The following is a 20,030-nucleotide window of genomic DNA, read 5'->3' on the forward strand; positions in this document are numbered from 1 at the left end:
ATAATACATTTTAAAAATAAAATATTAAAAATTTTATTTAATTTACTTTAAAATATATTTAAAGATAAATTTATTTAACATTTATTTAAAATTAAAATTTAGGTGTTTCAAATCTAACAGATTTCTTTTTTTTTTAATATATGAAATTTATTGTCAAATTGGTTTCCATACAACACCCAGTGCTCATCCCAACAGGTGCCCTCCTCAATACCCATCACCCACCCTCCTCTCCCTCCCACCCCCCATCAGCCCTCAGCTTGTTCTCAGTTTTTAAGAGTCTCTTATGCTTTGGCTCTCTCCCACTCTAACCTCTTTTCTTTTTTCATTCCCCTCCCCCATGGGTTCCTGTTAAGTTTCTCAGGATCCACATAAGAGTGAAAACACATGGTATCTGTCTTTCTCTGTATGGCTTATTTCACTTAGCATCACACTCTCCAGTTCCATCCACGTTGCTACAAAGGACCATATTTCATTCTTTCTCATTGCGACGTAGTACCCCATTGTGTATATAAACCACAATTTCTTTATCCATTTATCAGTTGATGGACATTTAGGCTCTTTCCATAATTTGGCTATTGTTGAGAGTGCTGCTATAAACATTGGGATACAAGTGCCCCTATGCATCAGCACTCCTGTATCCCTTGGGTAAATTCCTAGCAGTGTTACTGAGGGGTCATAGGGTAGGTCTATTTTTAATTTTTTTGAGGAACCTCCACACTGTTTTCCAGAGTGGCTGCACCAGTTTGCATTCCCACCAACAGTGCAAGAGGGTTCCCGTTTCTCCACATCCTCTCCAGCATCTGTAGTCTCCTGATTTGTTCATTTTGGCCACTCTGACTGTAAGGTGATATCTGAGTGTGGTTTTGCAAATCTAAGAGATTTCAACTAAGAAAAGGAAAAGTATCTGTGGTTATAAGTAGGGCTTTTTGATGTGCTCAGGTTTTAAATATGAATTTTTAAATTATGTAAGAGGTGTTACATAACCATAATAAAATAAAAATACCCCACAAAAATACAGTTGAAAGTTACAGACCTTAAAGAAGTTGTTAATGAATACTTACGGCTATTTTCACAACAAGAACAGGAAAGAATTCCTATTTGGAATAAATGATATAAAATTAAGAAGGAGGGGAAGAGAGTGAGACCGAGAAAACACAAAATTACTACTTTTGTTTTTTGGGTTTTTTTGGCGATTTGCTTCCTTAGTAGGAAATGTGTACAGATTTTAGAGTATTTATATTGGAGAACACCAAGAAATATTAGATATTGAAGATATGAATATAACATTGCTGTTGGTAATCTTTTAGATATAACAGACATTATACAATATATTAGAAGATCGAATATTCACAAATGTTGATGTTGTTTAAAAAAAAGGAAAAAGTAAACTGAAGATCAAGAGTTCAGTCCTTGACAGTACCTGTGAACAAGTTATTAAAACTAATTACTTTTAAATTATTAAAAAAATTAATCTCTGGCTTTATTTAGAACATTTCTCTGCAAGATGTTTTTCCTTTTTTAAAAATATTTTTTGACTTGGTTAATATCACTGCTATAGACTAATAACCTTACCTAAATAAGAGTGGTTAAGTACAAGTTTAATATGAGCCAAGATAGTATGACTTAAAAGTTACATGAAAAATATCCAGCAGCTCGATTATAGCAGCAGCAAAGAATCAAATAGAAGAACAAAGAGAAACCTCATGGATTACAACTTCATTGGAGCCAGGCAACAGGGGATTTAACTTTTGCTTAGGACATTAAAAGATATGCAGACTTCACTCCTGGAGTAACACAAAGGGAAACCTAGGTAAAATAGAAAATCATAGTTATCTATAGGACTACTGAAGAGCAGTGAAGAAAGTCTTGAAAGTCTTGATGAACCAATTCCCAGAAAGAGAAGCAATTCATATGTGAGTAGTAAAAGCCCCAGAGCAGTTCTGGGGCAACTGCTAGGTCTGGTGAGGCAGGCAGTGAGAGGATGTCTGGCAAAAATGTAAGAATTGACTTACGGGGGTGAGGCCAAATGAGCTATTGGTTAAAATAGGGGCAGGCAGGAATGATTATAGTCTTGAATATAGTCAAAATGAGAGAATAGTTGGCTTTGTTCAACAATTGTCTCTGCTCCCCAACACCATTACCAGTTTTGCTGGTACAGTGAAGGTAGGGCTGAAAAACAAGAGAACAAACCAAAGCACAACAAATCAATCAGTCTAATGCCAAGCACTTTAATGCTGAGGAGAGAAGCAACAAAACAGGAGAGAATAAGTTTAAAGAAATAATGGTTAGACAGTTTCCAAGTTTTATGAGAGACATTGAATTACAAATTTAAGATATTAAGCAAATTCCAAACAAGATAATCCAAGAAAATCACACATAGGCACATCATAGTAATACTACTGAAAATTTATGATAAATTCTAAAAGCATCCAGAGAAAACAGTCACATTGTGTACAGAGAAACAAAGTTAATATGGTGCCCAATTTCTCATTATGAAAAAGCATACCAGAAGGTATTGAATGATAGCTTTTAAAGTTGTTTAGAGTGGTGCCTGTGTGGCTCAGTTGGTTGAGTTACTCTTGATATCAGCTCAGGTTGTGATCTCACAGTTGTGAGATTGAGCCCTGTGTTGGAATCTGTGCTGAGTGTGGAGCCTGGTTGGGATTCTCTCCTTTCTCTACCTTCCCCCACTCATGCACTCCCTCTCTCTGTCTCAAATAAATAAACATTTAAAAAATCATTTGAAAAAGACCCAACAAACAAAAAAACCCAACTATTAATACAGGTTTATATGTCCAACAAAAATAACCTTCTAAAGTAAGGTGAAATAAAGACATTTTTCAGATTAAAAAAGGCAATGGAATTGCAGTGGCCAAAAGCTCTGCACCGTAAGAAATGCTAAAGGCAGTTTTCAGTCTAAAAATAAGTAATACAAATTGGAAAGGTAAATCTACAGGAAGCTTTGAAGACCACTATAAATGGTAAGTATGTAAATATAAAAGACTTTTCATTTCCTAATTTCTTCAGAATACAAATTATGTCTGTAAAGCACAAACTAACATTTTGTAGTGGGGTTTATGTCACAGATAGTGATAAATTGCATCATAAAAATAGCATAAAGGATAGCAAAAGAGAAACATGAAACATTACTTTTGTAACCATCTTACATTATACTAAACTAGTATAATATTTTTATTTTAATTCCAGTGTAGTTAACATACAGTGTTATATTAGTTTCAGGTATACATTATAGTGATTCAACAATTGTATACATTACTCAGTGCTCATCACAATAAGTGCACTCTTAATTCCCTTCATCTGTTTCCCCATCCCCCTATTTACCTCCTCTAATAACCATCAATTTTCTGTCTATAGTTAAGGGTCTATTTTCTGGCTTGTCTTTTTTTCCTTTATTCATTGTTTCTTAAATTCCACATATGAGTGAAATCATACAGTACATGACTTTCTCGACTGACTTATTTCACTTAGGATTATACTCTCTAGTTTCATCCATGTTGTTGCAAGTGGCAAGATTTCATTGTTTTTTGTGACTGAGTAATATTCCATTACATATATCACTTCTTCCCTAGCCATTCATCTACCAATAGACACTTCCGTAATTTGGCTACTGTAAATAATGCTACAGTAGACATAAGGGTGCTTATCTTTTCATATTAGTGTTTTTATATTCTTTGGGTAAATAACCAGTAGTGGAATTATTGGATCATATATAGTAATTCTATTTTTAATTTTTTGAGGAACCTCCATACTGTTTTCCACAGTGGCTGCACCCCCCAGCAGTTTGCCTTCCCCCCCCAGCAGTGCACAAGGTTTCCTTTTTCTCCATATTCTTGTCAACACTTGTTTCTTGTGTTTTTGATTTTAGCTATTCTGACAGGTGTGGGGTGATATCTCATTGTGGTTTTGATTTGCATTTCCCTGATGATTAGGGTGTTGAGCATCGTTTGGAGAAATGTCTGTTCATGTCTGCTGCCCATTTTATAATTGGATTATTTGTTTTTTCATGTGTTGAGTTGTACAAGTTCTTTATATATTTTGGATACTAATGTTTTATAGGATGTGTCATTTGCAAATATCTTCTCCCATTGAGTAGGCTCTCTTTTAGTTTTGTTGATTGTTTCTTTTGTTATGCAGAAGGTTTTTATTTTTGATGTAGTTCCAGTAGTTTATTTTTGCTTTTGTTTCCCTTGCTTCGGGAGACATATCTAGAAAAATGTTTCTATGGCCTATATCAGAGAAATTATTGCCTGTACTCTCTTTTATGGTTTTTATGGTTTCAGGTCTTCCATTTAGTTCTTTAATACATTTTGCATTTATTTTTGTGTATAGAATAAAAAAGTGGTCCAGTTTCATTCTTTTGCATGTAGCTGTCCCGTTTTCCCGGTACCATTTCTTGAAGAGACTGTCTTTTTTCCATTACATATTCTTGCTTCTTTGTCGAAGATTAATTGATCATGTAATTGTGGGTTTATTTCTGGGCTCTTTATTCTGTTCCATTGATTTATGCATCCATTTTTGTGCCACTACCATACTGATTTGGTTACTACAGCTTTGTAGTATATCTTGAAATCTGTTATTGTGATACCTCCAGTTTTGTTCTTCATTTTCAAGATTGCTTTGGCTAATTGAGGTCTTTTGTGGCTCCATACAAATTTTGGGATTTTTGTTCTAGTTCTGTGAAAAATGTTACTGGTATTTGATAGGGTTGCATACAATATGTAGATTGCTTTGGGTAGCATATACATTTTAACAATATTTGTTCTTCCAATCCATGAACATAAAATATCTTTCCATTTGTTCTTTGTTGCCTTCAGTTTCTTTCACTAGTGTTTTATAGTTTTTAGCATACAGGTCTTTCACCTCCTTGGTTAAGTTTATTTCTAGTTGTTTTATTATTTTTGGTTCAATTGTAAGTGGGTTTTTTCCCCCTTAATTTCTCTTTCGGCTGTTTCATTATTAGTGTGTAAAAATGCAACAGATTTCTGTATATTGATTTTGTATCCTGAGACCTTATGCAATTCATTTATCACTTCTAGCAGATTTTTGGTGGAGTCTTTAGCCTTTTTTATATATAACATCATGTCATCTGCAAATAGTGAATATTTTTCTTCTTCTTTACCAATTTGGATGCCTTTTATTTCTTTTTCACGTCTGATTGCTGTTTCTAGGACATCTAGTACTGTGTTGAAAAAAAGTGGTAAGGATGGACATCCTTGTATTGTCCCTGATCTGAGGGGGAAAGATCTGTTTTCACCATTGTACATGATGTTAGCTATGGGTTTTTGACATATGGCTTTTATTATGTTGAGGTATGTTCCTTCCAAACCTATTTTGTTGAGGGTTTTTATCATGAATGGTTATACTTTGTCAAATGCTTTTACTGCATGTATTGAAATTGTCATATGGTTTTAATCCTTTCTCTTGCTGAGATGATGTATCACGCTGATTGATTTGCAAATATTGAACCACCCTTGCAATCTAGGAATAAATCCCACTTGATTGTGGTGAGTGATTATTTATAATGTATTGTTGGATTCAAGTTGCTAATATTTTGTTGAAGATCTTTGCATCGATGTCCATCAGATATTGGCCTGTAGTTTTCATTTTTCGAAGTGTCTTTATCTGGTTTTGGTATCGGTAATGCTGGCTGCATAGAATAAATTTGAAAGCTTTCCTTCTATTTTTTGCAATAGTTTGAGAAAATAGGTATTAATTCCTCTTTAAATGTTTGGTAGAATTCACTTGTAAAGCTATCTGGTGTGGGTTCAGCTTTTGGCTTTGTCCTGCAAAGTTGATGGTGGCAGAAAGAATTACTCAAGACTCTATGCAAGTCAAGAGAGATGAGAGGGAGGCTAAGGGAAGTCTCCCCAAACTTCTCCCAAGCTCCTGTGTTTAATAAGCATACATTTAGGGAAACAACATGCAATATGTCAGTGGGCTATGTGACAGTAGGAACGTATTGAAAAAAGCAGAAAAACAAGGCTTTCCCAAGACTTCAAAAACAAAAACAAAAACAGATGCAGAAAACAGGGTAGAAAACAGGATAAGATATTTGTGCAATAACCTGGTCTAAGGAATTTATGAGCACAGGCAGAATCTAACCCTTAGATATACGTTAACTAGAGAAGTGAAGTGTGGCATGCTTTTTTCAGGAAGGCCAGAAAGCAGGGTTCTGCTTTGCAATGCATTCCCTATAATCTCCTAACCCAGGATATAGCTATTTCATTTCCCATAGTCTGGTCCTGGACTTTGCCTTTTTGGGAATTTTTTGATTACTGATTGAATCTCATTGCTGGTAATTTGTCTGTTCAAATTTTCTATTTTTCCCTGACTCAGTTGTAGGAGGTTATATATTTCTAGGAAATTATCAATTCCTTCTAGGTTGTCCAATTTGTCTAAATTGCATGAAAGTTTTTCATAATATTTTCTTATAATCCTTTGTATTTCTGTGGTGTTGTTATTGCTCCTCTTTTCTGAGTTTATTTATTTGAGTCCTCTCTATCTCTCTAATGAGTCAATTTTGTTGATCTTTTCAAAGAACCAGCTCAACTCCTGCTTTCATCGATTTCTTCTATTGTTTTGTTTGGCGGTTTAGTTTCTATGTTGTTTATTTATGCTCTACTATTGATTATATCCTTCCTTATATTGGTTTTGGATTTTGTTTATTCTTCTTTTTCTAGCTCCTTTAGGTGTAAGGTTAAGTTGTTTATTTGACATTTTTCTTGCTTCTTGAGTTAGGTCTGTTTTGCTATAAACTTTCCTCTTAGAACAGTTTTTGCTGCCATCCCAAAGGTTTTGGACCATTGTGTTTTCATTTTCATTTATCTCCATGTACCTTTTTATTTTCTCTTGGATTTCTTGGTTGACCCATTCACTGTTTAGTAGCATATTATTTAACTTTTCTGTATTTGTGTTTTTTCTGGATTTTTTTTTTGTAATTTCCAGTTTCTTAGCATTGTGGTTGGAAAAGATGCATGGTATGACTTAAATCATTTGAATTTGTTGAGACTTCTTTTGTGACCTAATATGTGATTTATTCTGGAGAATGTTTCATGTGCACTTGAAAAGAATGTGTATTCTACTGTTTTACAATGGAATGTTTTGAATGTATCTGTTAGATCCATTTGGTCTAATGTATCATTCAAAGCCACTGTCTCCTTGTTGATTTTCTAAACTGGTATAATATTAATTCAAGAAAGATTGTGATAAATTAAGGATACTATTTTAGTATTTAGAGCAATCACTAAAACATTAAAACAGAGGTATACATAAAAATAACAGAGGGAGTAAAATGAAGTGTCAAAAGGATTATTTGGAAGTACTCAGTTAATCCAGTCAGAAAAAGAGGATAAAAAGAACAAAGAACAGAGGAGAAAATAGAGAACATATAGTAATTCAGCTAACATAATTAATCATTAAATTATATTAAATTTAAATGAATTAAATACTCCAGTGAACAGGTAGAGATTGACAGAATAGGCTGAAACAAAACAAAAACACAATTCAACTATCTGATGTTCACAGGAGCTGCATTTTAATTTTTATTATATTTGCTCTATATTTTTATTTTGAAGTTATTTCTAACATTAGAATATATGAGAATAGTATAGAGAATTCCCCAATTATCCTCTGTTCAGATTCACTTATTGCCCACACATCACTACACAACAACTATATGAAAAAATAAATCCTCTTGAGTCATCAGGGTTCAGAGAGGTTATATGACTTCCCTAAGGCTTCACAGCTAGTAAGCTTTTATTGGTGTTGCAGTACAAACTCAGGCAGCCCTAAGTCCAGAACATATGTTCTTAAATATTATGCCTTATGTATAGTAATGTGTATAAAGGTAGTTGTGAACTGTCAGTGTCAATATTCAAATGTAAGTTGAGCTGGCTTCATAATAACCATTTTGTATCTCAATAGAAAATAATTAGTTATCCAAAAATAATTGGTTAAAAGTCCAATGTGAAGGTTTCTAGAGTAGAAACCTTATCACAGGGGTTGCTCAAGGTTACTGCTAACTGACGATATTTCAGGGATAGTATATAGAGGGATCCTGCCTTGCATAGAAGATCAAATAAAATGGAAGAAAAAGGCCCCTTCAGATTCTAAGAATATATTATTTGATATTTTGTTGGAATACTCACAATTTCAGTTTCCTGATTTGCCCTTCTTCTCCAGTCCAAAAAATATATTGTATCCTTTAGAGGTCATCTTTATTTATCAGTAGATTTTCATTGTGTTCATAATTACCTTAGGTATTAAGGTACTTTCCAGATATAAAGAAAAATTTTCATAGTGTTAAATAAAAGGGGGTTCTTATATCTTATTAAAACTTAAACTTCATTAAAATTTTCAGGCTCCATTAAACTTAGTTAAGCCTCATTAAATGAGGCTTAGTGTCTTTAGCCTTCTTAAACCAAGCTGGGAATAACGAAACTTTTTGAAATCCTTATGATACTTTTAGGCTCAAAAGACTAGATAAGACTGGTTAAGCATCGAAAGCTAATTAACCTGGGATCATTTAACATCTTTTCTTCATGGTTGATAGAACACTTAAATTGTTAAATCGGTTTGAATTCCATTAAATAGTTTTAAATATTGTTAAAATTTGTTAAGCATCATTCATCCAATCATCATACAGACAGTAAACACTTAAACTTTTGTTCAGTTTTTAAGAAAAAATCTTGTTTAATTTGTATAAAATTCATTCTTTATGAGTAACTCACATTAAGATTTTTGTCTTCCTTTAGAATTATTAGTTAAGCTACCCCTATTTAGAAATGAAGATACTGAATCAGTGGAATTATAAGCATTTCCTGGACCAACCTACACATCCAATACATACTCATTTAAAATCTGTTGCACTGTTTATGATTCAGACTTTGTCTGTATCATTTCTATCTCTAGCTATCTATTTATCATCTAAATGAATAATGAACGAATGGTTAAATATTGCCAGATATGATAATTCCATATATGTAATTATTTGTTATTTAAGGGAAGTTAATGAATAGCAAAGCGTACTTGAAGGAACCCACAGTTATTTTTGGATAACCATTTGCTCTTTGGTGAACTGTTAGACTGTTTCTTTGTTTCAGTACCATATGAATTAATATTTGAGAATATCTCTACGGTATTTAGAAAGTTAAATATTCTTAATAATTTCTTTTTACTTTATTTCCATTCCATTAAAGAACTGTACCAATCAGAATAAGGTAATGTAAAATGGTAATTAAATGTTTGAAAAATGGTAAAAAAAAAAAAGTAACATTAGTTCATTCTTTTAACAAATATTTTCACTTAAGCATGGGATGCTTCTACTCATGTAGTACATTATCAGTGATTGGTTAATACCCAGGTCGTGAAGGACAGTTAACTTGAATTCATCACTTAATGCCCAGGGGCAGACTCTACCAGGTTACAGTGGCAATGCCAGAGCTGTGTAGAAGAGGGCATGTCCTTAGTCCAAAACCCTACTCTGAGTCCCTTACAACTTGCCAAGTGCTTTATATAGCATCTTTTTTATTGACACTTCCAGTGCTATTGGACATGGCCGGTAATAAGGCCTAAAAAGTGGGGACAGCTTGTTTGGGTCTGCTATGGAGTCCTTTCTCCATTCAGACCCCATGCTAAACTGGCTGGTGAATGAGTTCGAAGAATAGACACCAATATGGTATGTGTTTCCTCTAGTTATCCTAAGAATCCAAACAAACAGTATACTTCTTTCCTCATAGGATATAGTATAGATTGTCTCACATTAAAAGGGATATTCCAGCATACTTCTTTTTTCTGGATAAGGAGATGTGTCAGACCCCTTAACTTTTGCAAGATTTGTCCCATATCCTCTTGCATGCTTGTGTCTTATTAAGGCATCTAAAGAGTTTGCCATATCCTATAGCCAGGTCCAGTTAGTATAATGTCATATCCTCAATATAATGAACCAGCCTGATAGTTGAGGAGTAATAGGACAGCCAAGGTGCCTCTGGACTATGTGATTACCAGAAGCAGAAGAATTGACATATCCTGTGGTAAGACAGTAAAAGTGTTCTCTGATTTCTGATCATGCTTATATCTGTTGATATAAGTCTAAAGAAAGCAACATAGGTGTGTCAGGATATATTGGTTTTATCCACTAAAACCTCTATTTTCCTACCACAGTTGTGATTGGTAAAATGATCTGATTAAATTAGCAGTATTATCTAATCATTCATTTTGTAAGGCCTGTCTGGCTTTTGTATCAGCCAAAAAGGTAAATTAATGGCGGAAGCAGTAGGAATCATCACCACTCAGTTTTTCAGGTATTTGATAATAGCATTGATTTCTGCTCATCTCCTGGGATAGGATATTGCCTTTACTTTACTGTCTTGGTTCAGGTGTAACATAATGACTTTCACATGACACACTTACCATACTAACCTTCAATTCACAGGAATAAATTTAGAGATTCTTTCAGATACCAAGTACATATTCTAGGACCAAAGAAAGAACCACAGCATATGGCCATGACTCCAGTGGATGTCTTGTGAGATACCTCAGACCCATAACTTCGTCTTTTAACTGACCTTCAATGCCATGAACCATAGCAGGGTTTTGGGTCTCTAAGAATTAGCTTCAGTTCAGGGCCAACATCTAATAATCCTGAAAGGTCTGGCTATTTCCCTTTCCTTAGGCATGCTCACCTTGCTAATATTTACATTAGCAAATTTCTGCAATTATTTTGGATGAAGTCTATCTTTTCTCAGAGTAGGTCTCTTCTCCTTTTGGGTTATGATAAGATAAAAATTCTCTTGTTTGGGGTTGGAGGCAATGAGAAGTGGTGAGGTTGGGTCTTTATACAAAACAGACATCCTTGGGGCAACTGCTTGAGGTGAAAGATTTTATGCACAATAAGGCTGGTTCTTTTAGATAAGGATTGTCTGCTTCTACAATTAAGGAAGACTTTGAATAATTTAGGGATTTAAATTTCCTGGTCTTATCTGTTTTTACCAAAATGGCCCACTACCTTAGGTTCCAACCTCTTGCACACCATGCCTTAATGTTAGTGAAGAGGTCTGGTAGAGTACTACATTTAATTAACACTGCAACTCTGTAACCCTTACAGTCAAGCTGAATGTTATCTGTCATAGGACTGTGGAAGATAAGGAATCTTTTAAAGCTTTCATAGAGATTTTCTAATTCTTTTTTCCCCCCCATGTTCTGAGCTAGGCATTCAAGAGACTTCCACTTCTCATTTTCTCTAGGTAACATCTAGTATTTTCAGAAGCAGCCATTCCCATGCCACAATCTTTGTAATCCCTACTGTGACATAACCACTAATGGAACAGCCACTTGATATTCAAATAATCAATATAAACATACTAAATATATATAGAATTTTCCTCAATTTATGTAATAGTTCAGTCAGCACTGTTTTTATAAATTTGAAGAATCATTAGGGGCTACAAAAATCTATGGTAAATCACTGTGGTCAAATAACAAAGATTACCTCTTCTTATGAGAGCTACCCCTAAGCCAAAACTCTCCTCACTAATTAAGCCTAAGTCTAAATGTGAACTTCACTCAGAAAGGGCTAAATCTAAAATACAGGTAATAGACTTTTAGTCAACTTCCTAATTTATAATCTGAGGAATTTGTGACATCATAGCCATATAGCTATATTAAAATGTATCTCATGTGATCATGTGAGGTGAGCATAAAATGACTTGTGGATCCATGACGGATCTAGTATGGTGATGGTTGTTGGTATTTTCTCCAGTTTGTTTGAAGTCTTTTAAGCCCTGTGAAGATCTTGAGGCTTGAAGCTACTGAATTGGGTATGGAAATAAGCAAGGGTAGGGTGAAATAGTAACCATGTGTTCAGTGGAATTTGTCTGAGCCTCAGATCTCGGATTTGCTCTGGTTCTCTGTGAAACCTGAGCCACAAACTCTGTTTTACTTGCAGCATTTCAGGGCATGAATTCTCTCTGTTAATCTCAATAACCACCACTACTTGTTTGACTCTTGGAGAACTCATTACAAAATTAAAATGTCTTAAGATTTCCCTTTTGTAAGTTTCTGTGACATATTCATCCAGACTCCTCATATCTCCCAAATCCTGTTGAGCAATGTTAGATAATATACATCTTCAGTACCCTACTTGCTAAAAGAATGCAGTCTTGTACAGTTACCTGATTATTTTCATAACAAATGAAATTATATTTGGTTCCATAATGTATAAGAAAAATTCCTTGGTGTCCATCTTTCATTCATTTATAGAAACTATCGACCTTTCATATTAAGCCACTCAGATTTTGCTTTTTCAGAATGTGAACAAATCAGTAATAAGGAATAAAATCTAATAAGAAAAACATGTCCCACGTTATTTCATCTAAAAAAGGACAGGTCTGTTTGAATAAGTAAAACTATGTATTGAAAAGCTTTTTCTTATATAGAAATGCCTTTTAATAACACCCTGTACTATGTTATATTCAGCTTTGAACTAGACAGTCTCCTATAGAGGTGGAACTTAGAAAACTTGATTTAACTAATGGCTAAGAATGATTTATAATTAATGTATCAATTATTCACATGTAAATGTTTCCAGGCTACAAGGAATATGTATACGATTAGTTGCATAAACAGGGCAATTTCTTCACAAGATAAATATGCTTAGCAAATTATTTTCTCATAAAGCAAAGGTGAAATTAAGCTGAACCCTTACTGAAACGTCAAAAATGTGAATTAGTTGGGTCCAAATTAGCTTTTCCTGTAGCCTTAAAAACAGTATCTAATAGCTTTACAATCATATGATATTTAATAGCCATATATTTGCATATATTTTATTTTTAAAGATATCTTTAATATTTATATGGAAACACTGCTGAAAAATGCAGTGAATGTTAAAAGCAGCAATAAAATGCATCTATTGTTTGAAAAAGTGTCTCTCCCAAGACTAAATCAATGACTTCCATGTTAAATTTTCTTAGTTTATGCTTCTCAACAATATTTTCTCTAATGCTGTAATGTCACAAACATAGCAAGCTGACTGCAAATCAAACCATGTTTATTCGGCTTCTAGTCACTAACACTAAAACAAAAATTTCAGAGTCAGGATTTACCTGACAAGTTTTCAGATGATGCATGAGGCAGATTAGCATACCTCCCTTAATTTTCCTTCACTATTATGGCTTTAATCTTGAGAGCAAAAGCCAAGCATATCTGCAGTCAAACAAAAAGGATGTGAAAGAATAGTCACCTTACAGCATGAAAAGTGCAGTTGATGGACAATTTAAATTGTGTGTTTCCTGATGTCTTGGGCTAGAACACCTCCTACCATCTGGGACGAATTGGAATGTTGTGGCACAAAACTGGGATTGTGGGTTGAATTGTGTCCCCTGTAAGAAGATATGTCAAAATCCTAACCCCTGGTACCTGTGAATGTGATTTTATTTGGAAATGGGATGGTTGCAGATGCAATCAAGTTAAGGTAACATAACACTGAATTAGGGTGGGCCCTAATCCTATATGACTAGTGTCCTTAGAAGAAATGACACAGATAGAAGACACACAGGGAGAATGCCATGGGATGAGAGAAACAGAGTTTAGAATGACACATCAATAAGCCAAAGAGCACCAGAAATTGTTGGTGATGCCAGAAGCTAAAGAAAGTCATGGAACATCTTCCTTAGAGCCTTCAGAGAGAGTATGGCTCTGCCAACACCACTGGCCTCCAGGACTATGAGAGAATAAATTTCTGTTGTTTTAAGCCACCCAATCAATGGCAATTTGCTAACAGCCCTGAAACTAATAAACCTGATTTTTTTTTTGTTTTTTAAAAATGAAAGAATTAAAAAATACATTGAAGTATAGTTGACATAAAATATTACGTTAGTTTCTGGTATACCACATAGTGATTTGATATTTATAAACATTATGAAGTGACCACCACATTACCATCCGTTACCATACAAAGTTATTACAGTGTTATTGACTATATTCCCTAAGCTATACTTTACATCCATACACATGACTTATTTATTTTATAACTGGAAGTTTGTATCTCTTAATTCCCTTTACTTCTTTCACCCATAACTCCACCACCTTCTCTCTGGTAAACTCTGGTTTGTTCTCTGTATTTATGAGTCTGTTTTGTTGGCTTGTTTTTATTAGAATCCATATATAAGTAAAATCCTGTGGTATATGTCTTTATTTGTCTGGTTTATTCCATTTAGCATACTACCCTCTGGATCCATCCATGTTGTTGCAAATGGCAAGATTTTATCCTTTTTTATGGCTGACTAATATTCCATTGTATGTATGTATGTACCATGTCTTTATTCATCTATTAGTGGGCACTTAGGTTCCTCTTATATCTTGACTGTTGTAAATAATGATACAATAAACATAGAGTGCATATATCTTTTTGAGTTAATGTTTTTTTTTTCTTCAGATAAATTCCCAGAAGCACAATTGCTGGATTCTATGGTATTTCTATTTTTAAGTTTTTGAGGAACATCTATACTGTTTTCCATAGTGACTGTAGCAGTTTACATTTATACCAACAGTGTATGAGGGTTTTCTCTTGTCTTTTGATACTAGCCATTCTGACAGGTATGAGGTGATATCTCGTAATTTTGATTTGCATTTCCCTGATGATTAGTTATGTTGAACATCTTTTCATATGTCTGTTGGCCATCTGTATGTCTTCTTTGCAAAATACTTGTCAGGTCCTCTACCCATTTTTTTAATTAGATTGCTGTGATTTAGTGTTGAGTTGTATGAGTTCTTTATTTTGGATATTAATCCCTTATTGGATATATCATTTGCAAATATGTCCTCTCATTCATTTTAATTTTATTGATGCTTTTCTTTGCTATGCAAATCAATTTTAGTTTGATGCAGTCCCAGTAGTTTATTTTTGCTTTCGTGGCCCTTGCTGAGAAGACAGGCCCCCAAAAATACTGCTAAAAGAGTTTACTATCTATGTTTTCTTCTAGGATTTTTGTGGTTTCAAGTGTTACATTTAGGTTTTTAATCCATTTTGCATTTATTTTTGTGTGTGGTGTAAGAAAGTGGTCCAGTTTCATTCTTTTGCATGTAGCTGTTGAGTTTTACCAGCACCATTTGTTGAAGAGACCGTCTTTTTCTCCTTGTGTATACTTGTCCCTTTATCATGTATTAATTGACCGTAAAAGTGTGGATTTGTCCCTTTGTCATATATTAATTGACTGTAAAAGTGTGGATTAATTGACCGTAAAAGCATTGATTTATATGTCTGTTTTTGTGCCAGTACCATACTGCTTTGATTAGTGTAGCTTTGTAGTTACCTTTGTAGTTAACCTTGAACAACATGCATTTAAACTGTACACGTAAGGGGTGCCTGGGTGGCTCAGTTGATTGAGAGTCTGACTTCAGCTCACATCGTGATCTTGCAGTTTGTGGGTTTAAGCCCCACCTTGTGATCTGTGCTGACACCTCGGGGCCTGCTTTGGATTCTGTGTCTCCCTCTCTCTCTGCCCCTCTCTCACTCATGCTCTGTGTCTCTCTCTCTCAAGAATAAATAAACATTAAGAAAATTTTTTAAACTACACAGATCCATTTATGTGCAGAATTTTTTCCCAATATAGTATAGTACTATATGTGTATTTTCTTTATGATTTTCTTTTTTTAAAAAGTTTTTTTAATGTTTTATTTATTTTTGAGACAGAGAGAGACAGAGCATGAGCAGGGGAGGGGCAGAGAGAGAGGGAGACACAGAATCCAAAGCAGGCTCCAGGCCCTGAGCTGTCAGCACAGAGCCTGACACAGGGCTCGAACTCACAAACTGAGAGATCATGACCTGAGCCGAAGTTGGGTCACCCAACCAACTGAGCCACCCAGGCGCCCTTCATGATTTTCTAAATATCATTTTCTTTTCTCTAGCTTACTTTATTTTAGGCATACAGTATATGATACATATAATATACAAAATATATGTTGTTTATGTTATCAGTAAGGTTTCCAGTCAACAGTTGACTATTAATAGTTATGTGTTTGGAGTTATGTGTATGGAGTTATACAAGGATTTTTTGACCACATCAGGAGGGTAGCACCCCTAACCCCCATGTTGTTCAAGGTGAACTGTAGAAAATTTAGGAGTGTTATACCTCCAGCTTTGTTCTTTTTTAAGATTACTTTGGCTGTTCAGGGTCTTTTGTGGTTTCATACAAAGTTTAGGATTATGTATTTTTGTTCTGTGAAAATGTCATTGGTACTTTGATAGGAATTGTATTGAATCTGTAGATTGCTTTGGGTGGTATGGACATTTTAACAATATTAATTCTTCTAATCTAATTCCATGAGCCTGGAATTTCTTTCTATTTGTTTGGGTCTTGACTTTCTTTCATTGATGTCTTATAGTTTCAGAATACAGGTCTTTTACATCTTGCTTACATTTATTCCTAGGCATTTAATTCTTTTTTATGGGTTTGTAAATGGAATTTTCTTAAGTTTTTTTCTGATAGTTCATTATTAGTGAAAACAATTTCCATGAGAGATATTGCTTTCCATTGAGGCCAAAGGAGGCCTTTATTAAAATATGTGTTTTTTAAAAAAGACAACGAATTAATATAACAGCAACTGTTAACATATCTTCTGTAAAACAGATTCTCTAAAGAAGTGAGACAAAACAAGATACATTGTTTGATGACGATAAGGAAAGTTACAAAGTTTGGGAATCTATCTAAAAAGTGATATAGCTGGGGCTGATGGTGTTTTGTACTCATTTGCTAGGTAGAGCAAGAGCCCATTAACCGGAAAGAGAAAAAAACAAGAACATTGGGTGGCAAACATGGTGTTGGAAATACCTATACAATTTCATTCTGTATTGGAGACGAGGGCAGAAGACATCTAAACTTCCTATATGTTCATATTGAGACCAAGGGTAAGAGGGAGTTGGATAAAGAAATTCATTATGTGGAATAGAAAGAGAGGTTTTAAGGCATTATAATGTTCAATACATGATAGTGTTAGAAAAAATGTTGACTTAATGAACATTAGTGGAAATAATTAGTGTCCAATAAATTGAATTAATTAGTTAACATGTAATATAGTGGTAATATCAATTCAAATAATATGGTGATAAAGTATATTCATATGCTAAGAATGGAGCATTGAAAACTATAATCATCTGGAATAATTTCTTTTATCAAATCCTTGGAGAAAGATTCGTTGAGATCATATGGCAGCTATAGTCATTTAAGGAAAATTCCTGAAGTTAGGTTACTATAGGTAAAAGCTACTCTAGAAATGAAACTTTACAATTTTAATGTAACAGAACTGATGTCATTTTAATCTGTCTAGTAAAGCAATTTTTAGGACATTTATTTATTTTGTTATTATCCAAATGAAAAAGACTGTGTAGTCCAGATAAACTATTAAAGCTTTCTAAATACAAGTTTATCTGGCTTTGGAATGGATTTTTTTTTATGGTTTAACAAATTAACCATGTTATAAAAAATGTCAGTCTATTCCACTACCATAGTTTCAAATATGCCTTAACTCTCAGTGGATTTATGTTTCTTCTATATAATGTCTTGGAATTCAATAAACAGGAGCTAAAGCTCAGTGAAGACAAGAGAGCAGTACATACACAAATAGTTGAAGCCACTGAAAGTAAATTGAGTCTGATAAAACCTACAGATTTATTATATATAACAGCCATAAAATTATTTTAAACTTGAAATAATCAAGAAAAATTATTGGTATTCTTTCATTGCAGTGCTGGCTCAACTATCTATATTGACTAGGCAGTTTTCAACTCTGAAAGGGGCAAAAGGTTAATTTGTGGATTTTTGTCTAGTAGAGAAGGAAATAATGTCTGTCCAGTAGAACTGATAACACTGAAGATTATTATCTGTGGTCCTGTTAGCTATATGTAGTTTCATATCTAACATAAAAATCTTATCCTAACATTTCTTTGTTTTGTTCTCGTGTGTTTTATTCCTAAAGAATCTATGAGCAAGTCATAATGCTTACTAGTTTCCTTATTAATTAATGATTTAAGTAAAATCTTTGACATGCTCATTTATGTTGTATGAGAATTATGTTTTTCAACTAATGAAAATTGAACTTTGTTTTGGAGATCATCCACTGAGATGCCCAAGTGGGTTCATGATAGAGCCAAGTAAATGTATTAAAGGAGACATGCACCCCATGGCTATTTAAATTCAGTCGTATATTTTTTTGGCTAAAGTGGAATCAATTTTAACTTTTCTGACTCTCTCTTTTCTTTCTTCCTACTTGTTTTTGCTCCTGGTTCATGCATAGTTAAGAATTGATTCCCCATTGCTGGTAGCAATGGATAGAAACTTAGTTTTGTGGCCCAACCATTTGGTGAGATCTCTGTTCTATGGATGATGAACTGTCTTCTGTTAGGTGACATCTCAGAAAGTTTGGTTTGTTAGTCTTTTTTGTTGTTCTTTGTGAGCTCAAAACAATTAAAATTTTGTGCTGATTGGGAAGGACAACAACTCCTTGATTTCTGAACTGATGGGTTTTGTAATTTTTACTTTTGATCTATGGTTGAAGTTATAGAACTGAAGCAGTAAGTTCTCTTTATGTTTATGTTTGTGTGTCTGTAATTCAGAAAAGTACTTATATCTCTTTGACAAATGTGAAGTATTTTTCTATCTCTGGCAGATGTAAATAGGTTACATTATAATGTTTCTTAAATTAAAGGAGTTCTGTTTGTTTTTTCAAGAATAAATAAGTACTTAAATAAATCGCGTATTTTTTAAATTCACAGAAAATAAACTTGTTTTTTTGTTTGTTTTTTATTTCCTTTTAATGTTAATTTATTTTTGAGAAAGAGAAAGAGAGTGAGCGGGGGAGGGGCAGGGAGAGATGGAGACACAGAATCCGAAGCAGGCTCTAGCCTCTGAGCTGTCAGCACAGAGCTCGACACAGGGTTCAAACTCCCGAACTGTGAGATCATGACCTGAGCTGAAGTTGGATGCTTCACTGACTGAGCTACCCAGGCATCCCTAAACTTGTTTTGTAAGACTTTAAAAGTTTAAAAGTTCTAGCCTTCTCTCCCACAGAAAAAATAATCCTCTTACAGATAGTAAATTCAGAAACATTTACATAATCTAAGTCACAAAATCAACATGAATCTTTAGATCATACTGATCTATATATATTTATTTTTGGCAGGGACACCAAGGCCCTTTCCAAAAAAAAAAAATTGTTCAAATATAATTAGAAGTAATATTAGTTACAGGTGAACAATATGATGATTCAACAATTTTATACATTTGTCGGTGCTCATCACAATAAGTGCACTCTTTATCACCTTCACCTATTTTATCCATTCCTCATTCGCCTGTCCTCTGGCAATGACCAGTTTGTTCTCTGTATTTAGAATCTTTTTGTTTTGTTTGTCTCTTTTTGTTGTTGTTGTTGATTTGTTTTGTTTCTTAATTTCCATACATGAGTGAATCATGTATGATTTTCACATATGAGTGAAAATCATATGGTATTTGTCTTTCTCTGACTTACTCATTTTACTTACTCATTTTACCCTCCAGATGCATATTGTTGCAAATGGTAAGATTTTGTTCTTTTCAAAGCCGAGTAATCCATTTGTGTATGTATGGATGTACACATATATATCAATATATCATATCTTCTTTATCCATTCATCTATTGATGGACACTTAGGTAGCTTCCATATCTTGGCTATTGTAAATAATGTTGGAGTAAACATAGGGGTATGTATATTTTCTGAATTAGTGTTTTCATTTTCCTTGGGTAAATACCCAATAGTGAAATTATTGGATCATATGGTAATTCTGGTTTTAAATTTTTTGAGGAACATCCATACTGTTTTCCACAATGGCTGCAGCAGCTTGCATTTCTACCAACACTGCATGAGGTTTCCTTTTTTGCTACATCCTTGCCAATACTTGTTGTTTCTTGTGTTCTTTATTTTAGCCAGTCTGACAGGTATGAGGTGATATCTCATTGTGGTTTTGATTTACATTTCCCTG

The 20,030-nt window shown here is 33.9% G+C and overlaps 1 long non-coding RNA gene across 1 annotated transcript in view; it reads left to right on the top strand.

Annotated features, from left to right (window-relative positions):
- The window catches only part of LOC128314052 (uncharacterized), a 68,903-nt gene that overhangs the window by 12,238 nt on the left and 36,635 nt on the right, over positions 1-20,030 (top strand). Inside the window, exon 2 of the long non-coding RNA XR_008295410.1 lies at positions 16,774-16,924. This is a non-coding gene — a long non-coding RNA (uncharacterized LOC128314052). The remainder of the gene's footprint in view (positions 1-16,773; positions 16,925-20,030) is intronic.

This window comes from Acinonyx jubatus, chromosome C1, assembly GCF_027475565.1.
Source record: "Acinonyx jubatus isolate Ajub_Pintada_27869175 chromosome C1, VMU_Ajub_asm_v1.0, whole genome shotgun sequence".
NCBI classification, from domain to species: Eukaryota; Metazoa; Chordata; class Mammalia; order Carnivora; family Felidae; genus Acinonyx; species Acinonyx jubatus.